The following is an 11,474-nucleotide window of genomic DNA, read 5'->3' as shown; positions in this document are numbered from 1 at the left end:
GTTGTTTAGTTAAAAGAGAACTTTGCCTTTGAAGCGCCGCAACGTGCTGGCGAAGGGCCGCAAGTTTCGGAGAAGGAGGATCGACAGAAGGGGGTGAGAGAGGCTTAGAAGCAGCATTCCCTGCCTAACTGCTCACCTGAGGTACCGCCGCTTATGCGTCGAGCGGTGGGAATGCCTGAGTATCGGCGTGGAACGGTGGAGCCGACTGATGAAGGTTGGTGCCGCTGTCTGGTTGTGACAAAGTTGAGGTGGACTCTCGAGGAGATGTTGAGGGCTGCTTGCGTTTCCGCTATTTTGCCGTGCAACCACTGGTCCCAGTCTCGTGGGCGTCATGGCAGAGGAGGCACTTGGGGTGGCAGTCGTGGGAACTAAGACCTGCAGGTGCGGGGGTCCCACATTTGGCACACTGGGTGGGAGCGGGGTGAGGACACTGCGGTGGTCGATGACCGATGGTACCGCACTTGATGCAAACAGGGACCGTTTTCTTGAAGGCGCGGATATACGTCACCACGCAGTGGTAGAAGAAGCGGGGCAACTTCGTGCCCTCGAAAGTCACCACCGCCGCCACGGAATCTCCGAGTTTGCGGACCGCGAGAATAGTACCTCGAGGCCAATGCAGTTCTGACTTGATCTTTTCCGGGCTTTCAGCAGGGTTTATGTTGATGACGCCCTTGCACGTATTCCCTGGTGCCTTGGCGTGGCCTCGAACCGGCAGCTGCTGATACACCACTTGCAGCAGGCAGTCTCCGAGGAGTCGCTGTGCCATAGGCAAAATGGTGGTGCTACAGACGGAGATGCTTTGTTCCCAGATCAGCCACACTTGAATTTGCGTGGTGGTCCAGTCGCCGAGGTAGTTGCGGATGGCCGCGCCCACGCGATTGGCCGGGACGAATGTGCGTGGCTTGCAGGGAACGCGAGGTTTCACTACTACGTTATAGTCATCGCGAGAGAGGCGAGGAGTCTCACGGGGACACCACTTGCGTTGCTTCGCTGGCTGCGAGGAGGGAGCAGAGGTAGGGGCACCACTGGAGGTATGGCGCGCTAGCGTTCCTTGCCCAGCTGGGGAATGGCGGCCAGCAGTGGCGTCTCGTTGTTGTAGAGACACAGACATCGATTTCGCTTGCTTGCGTTGCCACAGTCTCACCATGTCGTCGAGGTATTCGTCTTCTGATGGCATAGTATTTTCGGAGGATGAAATCTCCATGGACAGTACTTTGCTTGAGGTAGGATCATAGCCGGTAACCACGTTAGCGGCCGCCATCGCCGGACTGAGAGCCCCTAGCGAGGCGGCGTTATAGCCGGGAGTGAAGGACGTCCCTCAAGTTGTCAAAACTGGGCCCACCTGGACGAAGGGCGGAGAACTTGGCGGTGACGATAAACACAAGTTTCCGGGGTACCAGGGTGGATGTCCGCAGAAATAGCAGAAAATCTACGGAGGCGATGTGGAGTGCGTCCGTGACTATCAAGTGCTCGCAGCGCCCCCCCCCCACTAATCGAGAGCCTTGCTTGGATTACGTACATACCTTTATTTCTCTATGTTACGTACGCCGAGAACTCTGGAAGTAGAGAATTCCGCTAGGTGGCGTAGGGCGGTGAGGACGTGCTCTCATCGCTCTCCGCTTTTGAAACGCTTTCATGCGGAAATTATATTCAGGTCTACTTGAAATGTGCGTAATTTTTTTCGTCGAGTTGCGAGGATTCGAAGGACGCCAAAGTCTGGGACCTGAACCAGCTTCACGAGAAACAACCAACATTGGAAGACCCGACGTGCACGAACGCAGCTCACCGTATCACCGGTTTCGGTCGGCGGCGCTGGGACGCTAAACCTTGCGGGGTGTGGCGACGGGTGTGTGTGCGTCGACTGGCTCAACACCATTCGACCGAATTTCTCCGACATTTTCTGACCGAGTTAGAAGTCGATGGTGAGTGCCATTTAACTTCCCTTTCGGACTATACGCCTTGTGCAGGGTAAAACGGAGGTCGGCCCATTCTCCTTTATTTACTGAGCATGCATGCATAAGGATGCCTAGAAATTCTTCGTCTAGATGGACGTCGACGAAGACCCTCCCGGCGCATTTCTGGTGTCGGAGAATCAACCGAACGACGCGAGTAGCGTCCCGTCAAATGAGGAACCAAGTAACGACGCGCGAGCGCCCAGTGCCGCGTCTCTCGATAACAAGAACGATGACGACGCGGGTCTGGCTCTTATTTGGACGGGGGACGGCTGGCACACCGTCCTTTCCCACAGAAGAAAAAAGAAACATAAACAAAGCCAGAAAGAACCCGAGAAGGAACTAGAGAAGAAAAAATTGCCCGCAGCTTCCCTCGGGGGAACACTGAGGAGGATGCGGACCATATAATTGGTTAACGGGGTGTTAAAGTGCGACTTACTTGGGTCGATGGCTAAATTGGTTAACGTGGTTGTGAAATGGGGTGTTAAATTGCGACTTACTTGGGTCGATGGCTAAATTGGTTAACGTGGTTGTAGGAGGGGGTGTTAAATGAGTGAACACGTACACACGTATGCGAAAGGGCGGCGCTGGTCGAAGGGACGTCGATCATTGTGTTTGTGGATTCGTTGGAATTCATTTCACCGCGACCTTGGACGTCGACGCGCCGTACAAACCAACCGACGAGCGGCAACTGAGCGAGCGAGCGCCGAACTTGAGTATATATACAGCACGACGGCGCATGCACTGTCAGCTGTTGAATGTTCTCGAAGCGCGACGCCACATGCGCGTCCACTGGAGAATCAGAAGAATTGTAGATGTCGAACGCGGTGTGTAGAGGAGGAAGGGTGCACAGATGGTGGAGGAGTGAAGCGCGCGCGGTGTGTAGAGGAGGAAGGGATGCACAGATGGTGGAAGAGTGGGCGACGGCGCGACGGCGCATGCGCGCGCGTCAGCTGTCGAATGTTCGAGAAGCGGGGCGGACGGCGCACTACAAGGCGCGAGTATAAGATGCTCCGCATCTAAAAACGAAAAGTCAGCAGCCCGTCCGCCTGTCGACGCAGCACTGGACAGCCAAGTCAAGCGGGAGTTCCAGCGCAAAAAACGCCGAGGTCCGACGCCCCTTCCAAAGGAAGACATAAAGGCTATCCTGAGACCGCACAAGGGCCTCACAGTGAAAAATCTATTTGGATCCGAGCTCTCTATGGCAGTGATAGAGGCCTGCCGGAACAGCTTTGGAGGAGAAAGTTTTTTGCTGCGGGTCCAACCCGAGTCGAACATCATAATATTGTCCACGCCACACGAACAAGTGGCGCGCCGGCTGAGAGAAATCAAGCAATTGAAAATCAGAGGATGGATTCACCCCTTCAATGCGTACGTGGCCGACCCAGCAGACGTGCTGCGAGGCATCGTTCACGGACTACCGCCTGGAACCACTCAGGCCGACCTGATGGCAAACCTACGAATACGTACACAAGGGGTGAAGATGGAGAGAGCCAGGATGCTGGGCTTTTCGAAGTCAGCAATAGCAACTTTTACGGGTGACGTGCTCCCCAGGTGCGTCTATTTTATGGGTACAAAAAATCCATACAAGCCTACGGTACAGGTTTGCAAGATTTGTCGATCAACTGGACACCGAACCAATGTGTGCCTGACGCCGAACACCAACGTGTGCTCCAAGTGTGGAACGTGTGATCCTACCCAAGGACACGAATGTGCCTTGAAGTGCGCCATATACGGTAAAGAGCACGCTACAGGAGACAAATCGTGCAGAAAGAAACTGAAAAATGTGGCTCCCCGAAAATCACGAGTGGAGATGCCTCAAAGACAAACAGAGTGTACCTACGCCGAGAAGGATTTGCCGCAACTTGAGCAACACCAGCAGAAACCTACTCGTTGGTTCAGCGCAGACCGAGAGGAAGCGACGCTCCAAAAGCGGCAGACATCTAGATCCAGCTCTAGATCATGATCAAGATCGAGATCAACATCAAAGACCCCGCAACAGCGAAACATCAGCAAGCTTGCGGAGACCCCTGGCAAGCCAAACTTGAAGAAAACACCGAGCAGCCGCTGGGAAACAAGCTCCGCCCATGCCAGGAAAAAAGAAACAGCAGCAGCAACCACTGGCCTTAGTACGGAGGACGTACAAAACAACCAACCAAACAAGGTGAGCTGGGCGAGTCTAGTGCCTCCCAATGTTCCGGTAAATGATAGCTCCCAGTATAGGAAAATTCTAGAGGAGAACAAAAGATTAACACAAGAAATTAAACAGCTTAGAAATCAAATGGTTGCGGAGCGGGAAGAGTATAAACTGGCCATCTCGCCAATGGAAAGCAAATGAGAAAATGCAATTAAGAAAATACAAAACCCAGGGTCGGTAGGCAACCCCACCGAGGGCAATAAAGAGGCGCGAGAGCGTCCAGCTGACATGATGGACAGCGCAGAAACGAGCGAAAAAACGATAGACGAAAACTCGTTGGCTGCTCAATCAGAAAGCAGTGAACTAGTAAAGCAAGTGCAGACGCAGGTTCAAGCAAACAGGGATAGCATAGCTACATTACATAAACTTCTAGCTGATTTTATGGCGGAAATGAAAACGTTTTTTGTAGAAGAACTAAAAATTCACAGGCAGTATGTTACCGATGCTGTGAGAAGCTTGCAGAGGGCACTAACCGAATGCTGTTTGTCGGCCCCAGTTATTGAAAAACCATCCAAAGCGGGCCGTGACAGCATGGATACGACCATGCAGCATGGCCAAAAATAATATAAAAAGTGTAGAACATTTAGAGATTTGGCAGTGGAACTGTCGCACTTTTCACAAGCGCGCCGCAGCACTCCAAAATTACATGAACTCGGTACCAATTCAGCCAGACGTAATATGCCTGCAGGAGGTTGGACCCAACATGGTAAAACTGCAGGGATGTTATTGTTTACAAGATCCAAATTATCCCGCGTAGCCTCGCTGGTCAGCAAAAGTATTGCAGCAAAGGTTGAGCACATAGAAAGTTTGCGGATAAATCATCAGATAATCACCCTCCTTCCTCTGAAGAGAGGCAAAGGGAAAACGGTAATATTAATTATATACAGCCCTTCCAAAAATAAACACGAGGACTTTGGTGCACTGCTTAAAGATGTTGCCCCGCCGCGGTGGTCTAGTGGCTAAGGTACTCGGCTACTGACCCGCAGGTTGCGGGTTCAAATCCCGGCTGCGGCGGCTGCATTTCCGATGGAGGCGGAAATGTTGTAGGGCCGTGTGCTCATATTTGGGTGCACGTTAAAGAACCCCAGGTGGTCGAAATTTCCGGAGCCCTCCACTACGGCGTCTTTCATAATCATATGGTGGTTTTGGGACGTTAAACCGCACATATCAATCAGTGCTTAAAGATGTCGTCGGCATTGCAGGGGCGAGAGATCGACTGGTGGTATTGGGCAATTTTAACGCACCCAGCACCACCTGGGATTATTCGAGAGATTCCCCTAAAGGAAGGCGTCTCGAACATGCCGTATCCAAACTAGGATTGAGCCTAATTACTCTCCCCACAACACCTACGAGGCTGGGTAACAGCGTAAGTCGAGACACGTACGTTCCCAGATCTGACATTCACATGTAATATTAACGACCCTAACTGGGCAAACCTGGAAGAGAATCTCGGCAGCGATCACTACATAATCAGCATTTCCCTGTCAACTCCAAAACTACGTAGGGTAATAGGAGACGCGGTGATCACTTACTGGGGAAGGTACAGACGACGCGATCCCCCACCCGACTTTGTACCGGAGTCGATTGGGGAATGGTCAGAGTATATATTCTTAGTTCACAAACAAACATCTAAACGTATCGCAAGAACAGCAGAGACTCCTGCAGTCGACAGGCACCTGCTCCACCTACGGGAGAGCAGGCGCCGTATGCTGAAAAGGTGAAAAAACCAGCGACTGAACCGGAACCTTCTCCGCAGAATCGCTGCTTTAGGAGAGGAGGCACATAAATACGCTAACAAAATTGCAACTGAGGGATGGATCCAGTTCTGCAGTTCACTACAGGACAATCTGAGAACTGCAAAAACTTGGGCCAGCCTGAAGAACATGCTTGACCCAGAAAAATCAAAATCGGCCACGAACAGAACACTACAACGAATAATGCATGATTTTCCGGGCACAGAGGAGAAGTTAATACAAGCACCTAAGGACAGATACATAGGCGAGAATACCGATAGTTGCAGTATTGAAATGCAGTACACTGGTGCGACAAACGAGAGACTCGACGCCACAATCACCAAGGAAGAGGTCTTTGCGGCTGCCCAAGCAGCCAAGAGAAATTCTGCCCTTGGTTCAGATCAAATCACAAATGCAATGATAAGGAACCTCAGCGATAAGGTTATAGAGGCACTGACAAACCATTTTAATGACAACTATTGGCTCAAAGGGAAGACGCCCGAGGAATGGAAAGTAGCCAAATTATTATGATACCGAAACCCGGGAACAAGCCGTCGCTGCAGGCACTCAGGCCCATATCTTTGATTTCATGCATGGGAAAGCTTTTCGAAAGGGTTATTCATAATCGGCTCCAAAACTTTATAGGGAACAACGGCCTTTTTCCAGCCACTATCCTGGGTTTCCGCAATGGCCTCTCCACACAAGAAACATTTCTCCTATTACAAGAGGAAGTTGTGAACTATATTCCTACAGGAGGAGAACATCTAATACTAGCCCTTGATGTAAAAGGAGCATTCGACAATATCTCGCATAAAGCCATCCTAACAGAATTAAACAACATCGGATGTGGGACAAACACCTACAATTACATCAAGGCATTCCTCACAGAAAGGCAGGCTTCGATAAGCATAGCACAAGTCACATCAGACGCTTTTGAGATGCAAAACAAAGGTACCCCTCTAGGAGCCATCCTCTCTCCCCTGCTCTTTCATATCGCCATGTTAGGACTCACGCGAGCTCTGGATGAAGTTCCGCAGTTAGGATACACCCTCTATGCGGATGATATCACCTATGGGCAACGCGCGGATCTCTTGCTAACAAAGAGCAGACACTTCAAGAGGCTGCAACAGCAGTTGAAAACTTTGCGAAGGCAAGTGGGCTCAGCTGTGCCCCAGAAAAATCTGAAATTATCAGGGTACATGGAAAAAGATACAAAAGTAACGGAAGCGTCGACATACACATTGATGGTGTCAAAGTACGTGAGGTGACCGCCGCAAGTATTCTGGGTTGCTGGGTTCAAAGTAATGGGCGAGCAAGGAGTGTCATTGGCCCTGCCACTTTCCCTTTTAGGCATAAATTTTTCTTGCACTACTGCTTGACCCTTTGCTAGTCTGTACTTTTATGAATGAATGCCCCAATACCAGCCCCCCTTTCTGCTGCCTTCTGTTCTATTACAATATTCCCATGCGTAGTCCGCATTGTTAGGAGGGTGTTCCATGTCCCTGAGATGTGTTTCTACAAAACCGTATACCATCAACCTCTGCTCCCTTAGCTGCTGTTCTTCTCTTCCCGCTTCAGCCTGTTTCTACCACCCTGCATGTAGATATACCCTATGGTTGAATTGGCTCGGCGCTCGTGGCTACGTCTATTTCTGCCCCGGACTCTACCTATCCTAGGTACTCGAGCCACTTTGGACTCGTACCTGTCCATACCACCTGTCAAAGAGTCTCCCTGGTTGTTTTCCTCGTTACTAGCTATTCTGCACCCCGAAGGGCCCGCTTGCCCCCCAAAAAAGCTACTGCGCGTCCTGCAATTCGCCAACGCACCTCATGACCTAGCCACCCATCGAAGTGAATTCTGTCTCATTGAAAACCACCCCACCTATGCACCTCTCTGTTTATTTCCACCACCTCAAAGCCTTTCTCTCGACTCATCCGCCATATCTCTTGGTTTGCGTTGACAACCGCTCTTTGGAGGTTGCTATGACGCACCGGTACCTCCGGTATCGTGTATATCGCTACCTGTACCTGAGGAGAAGTGGCGCGCATGTCATCGACGCCTTTCGCCAGTGTAGTTGCTTGTCCTGCTGTATCTTTATTTAAGACATCGTTTAAACCGCCTGAAATTACCACGAGGTTTCGTCTATCAGCTGTAGTTTTGAGTTTTGCGCTCGCTTGCCTCATGACTGCTTCCAGCTTGCGTCCTGGGAACGCTCCTACTGCAACCCGGTGGTTGCGGTGGTTGTGAAGGAAACCACCGCAAGGGCAGCAAGACCATTAAATGTAAATAATGACATTAATGTCATATAGGTCTTGATTTTCATGTTAGGACTAGATAAATATGCTCGTCATGCAGTCATGTTATGCCATACCGAGTTTGGTATTACTACCATTATTGAAACAGCCAGGAGAGCCAGAAGTCGTAGGCGGCTAGATAGACGTATACGCTAAGGGTCGCCGAAGTTCGCTAAGAAATGCTTCGCATTTAAAAAGTCACAGCTTTGCCTTAAAGGCGAAGCAATCAACGCATAAGCAACAAGTTGGAAGGTTACACGCAGATAAGCAAGCAGATCGAAACGTTCCCCGCGTTTCTCGAGCACAATGAGGCACGAAACGTACACAGACGTACAGATGAATGCGAATAAGCGTCTCAGTTGTTACTTCGCTGTGTCTGAAAAGCGTGCCCTAAACAGAGGCTGTGCAATGACCTTTGTGCGCCCCGTAACTACAACAGAATCGTTCCAGTGCAAGCCAAACGCCAAAGGGCGCACGAGAGGTCGTCCCCTCACCTCCTCTTCACGGGCCAAAGTACGCATGAAAGATGATAGCGGCCGAACTAATTGCACCACCTTTGTAACATTGTTGAAAACACGATAGTTTCCCCCTCTCCCCCAAAATGGCCACCGACAGCGGTAAGTGGTAGATATAAATGGCTTGCCATTTGGCCGTTAAAGGAGGTACTTTTTGGTGGCTCGGTGGTTAACGCCTCACATTCACAACGTGGAGGCCCCTTGTTGGATTCCACGCACCGGAGTGTTTAAAAAGCGAACTTCGGCGACATTGAGCGTATCTATCTATCTATCTATCTATCTATCTATCTATCTATCTATCTATCTATCTATCTATCTATCTATCTATCTATCTATCTATCTATCTATCTATCTATCTATCTATCTATCTATCTATCTATCTATCTATCTATCTATCTATCTATCTATCTATCTATCTATCTATCTATCTATCTATCTATCTAGGACTTTTAGCTCGCACGCCCATTTCAATAATGGTATCAATACCAAAGTTGGTATGACATAATAAGACTGTATGAAGAACATATTTCACTAGTCATAACATGAAAATCATAATATGTATGTCATGAATGTCATGATTCATATTTCCGGGTGCTGCAGCTCTTGCAGTGGTTTCGTTCACATGGCATTTTTCACAACTTGTATGGCATGGCATGACTGCATGGCGAACACAAGCGACAGACCCTAACATGAAAAATAATGTCATGCGTGTCGTGTAACAACATCACTACATGCCATGCTCATCATGCACTTGCGGGCGTTTCGTTAGATCACTTATACCAAAATCGGTATTGCGGGACGTCAATAGATGCCGAAGGTATGATACTGGTGCAAACATAATAAACATGGCATGCGTGTCATGTAACAACATGACTAAACACCACGCTCATGATGCGCTCGCAGCTGTCTCGCTAGCTTAACATATACAAAATTCGGCGTCACGTGATGCGAATGGATGACAAATGTGTGTGACTGGTGCAAACGTGATAATAATGAGATGCGTGTCATGTATCAACATGACTAGATGAAACACTCAAGGAGCAAATACACTTCGACGTGATCCGGTGCGCGTGTGCTCCTGCGTTCGTTTCGTCGCGTAATGCCGGCGATGCCACGCCAGGCACCGATCTGCCTGGCATATACTCGCAGGCACGCGCCGCACTGCTTTGCTTTGACGCATGCGCGTTTGAGCACGCGCGGCGTCCTTCCATCACGAAGCTAGGCAGACGCCGTGCATTCTGGGTAACGTTGTCTGCGCGAAATGCAGCATGTCGCATTTCGCGCCGTTTGCCGCCGGTCCGCGCCGAAAGACCCTGGTGAATCTGGCGTTGGACTATGAAGTGTTCGCGTTTTGCTAGCGTAGTGTCGCTGCGCCCAGTTTGCGCGCGTCAAAGTTACGTCGCAGTATATTGGACCCGTCATGATGCTCTCCCAGCCGTTTCGCTAGCTTCACATATGTCAAATTTGGTATTGCGGGACGTGAATGGATGATGAAGGTATGGTACTGGTGCAAACATGATAAACAGGAGATGCGTGTCATGTAACAACATGGTTACATGCTACACTCATGATGCGCTCGCGGCTGTTTCGCTAGATTCCCATGTACCAAACTGGGCATTACGTGACGAGAACGGACGACATAAGGAAATGACACATCCAAGCATGATAATCACGACATGCGTGTCATGTAACAACATGACTACATGCGAGACTGATGAAGCGCTCGCGGCAGTTTCGCTAGCCTCACTTATACCAAATTTGGTATTACGTAACGCGAATGGATGACGAAGGTTTGTGACTGGTGCAAACAAGATAATCATGAGAGGCGTGTCTTGTGAGAACAGGACTACATGCCACAGTCAAAGAGCCAGTAGATTTCGACGTGACACGGTGCTCGTGTTTGCCGCTGTTCATTTTGTCACGTCACGCCGGCGTTGCCACGCAAGCACCGGTCCTGCCATATACTGCAGGCACGCGCCGCGCTGCGTTCTTTTGACGCGTGGGCGTTTCAGCGCGTCCGGTGTTCCTCCGTCACGAAAAGAGGGAGACGGAGTATTTTGGGTAACGCGTCGGCGCGAAATGCAGCATGTCGCATTTCGCGCCGGTTGCAGGCGGGCCGCGCCGACGGACGCTGGTCGCGCCTGGCGTAACACTATAGAGTGCTCGAGTTTTGCTAACATACCGTCGCTGTGCTAGGCGTGCGCGCACGTTAACGCTACATTAGTGCATATTGGGCCCTTAATGAGGCACCTACGGCTGTTTTGCTTGCTCCACATATACCAAATTTGGTGTTACGTGACGTCAATGGATGACAAAATATATGACTGGTTGAAACATGATATTCCTGACACGCGTGTCATATAAGAAGATGGATGACGAAATATATGACTGGTGGAAACATAATAATCCTGACACGCGTGCCATGTAAGAAGATCACAACATACCCCGCTCATACGTGCTCGCGGCCGTTTCGCTAGCTCCACGTAGACTAAATCTGGTATCACGTGAAGCGAATAGATGACGAAGGTGAACGACACATCCGAACATGACAATCATGACACGGGAGTCTTGTACGGCATCATTTACCTCCACCTCATAACATTGTACTGATTTTAAAGTGACATACATTTCACGTTCGTGCTTCGCATATCATCGAATCCCAGTGTACGTGGGATCTAGAAGTTTTTGCTTAATTTTATCTTTCTAACGTTTTCATATATATAGATACACATACATATACGGCGCATGACTTCGACGCCTACGCCGGTAGCAAAATCCAGCCG

Source organism: Rhipicephalus microplus, chromosome 1 (genome assembly GCF_043290135.1).
Source record: "Rhipicephalus microplus isolate Deutch F79 chromosome 1, USDA_Rmic, whole genome shotgun sequence".
Lineage (NCBI taxonomy): Eukaryota > Metazoa > Arthropoda > Arachnida > Ixodida > Ixodidae > Rhipicephalus > Rhipicephalus microplus.
This window is presented reverse-complemented; position numbering follows the sequence as displayed.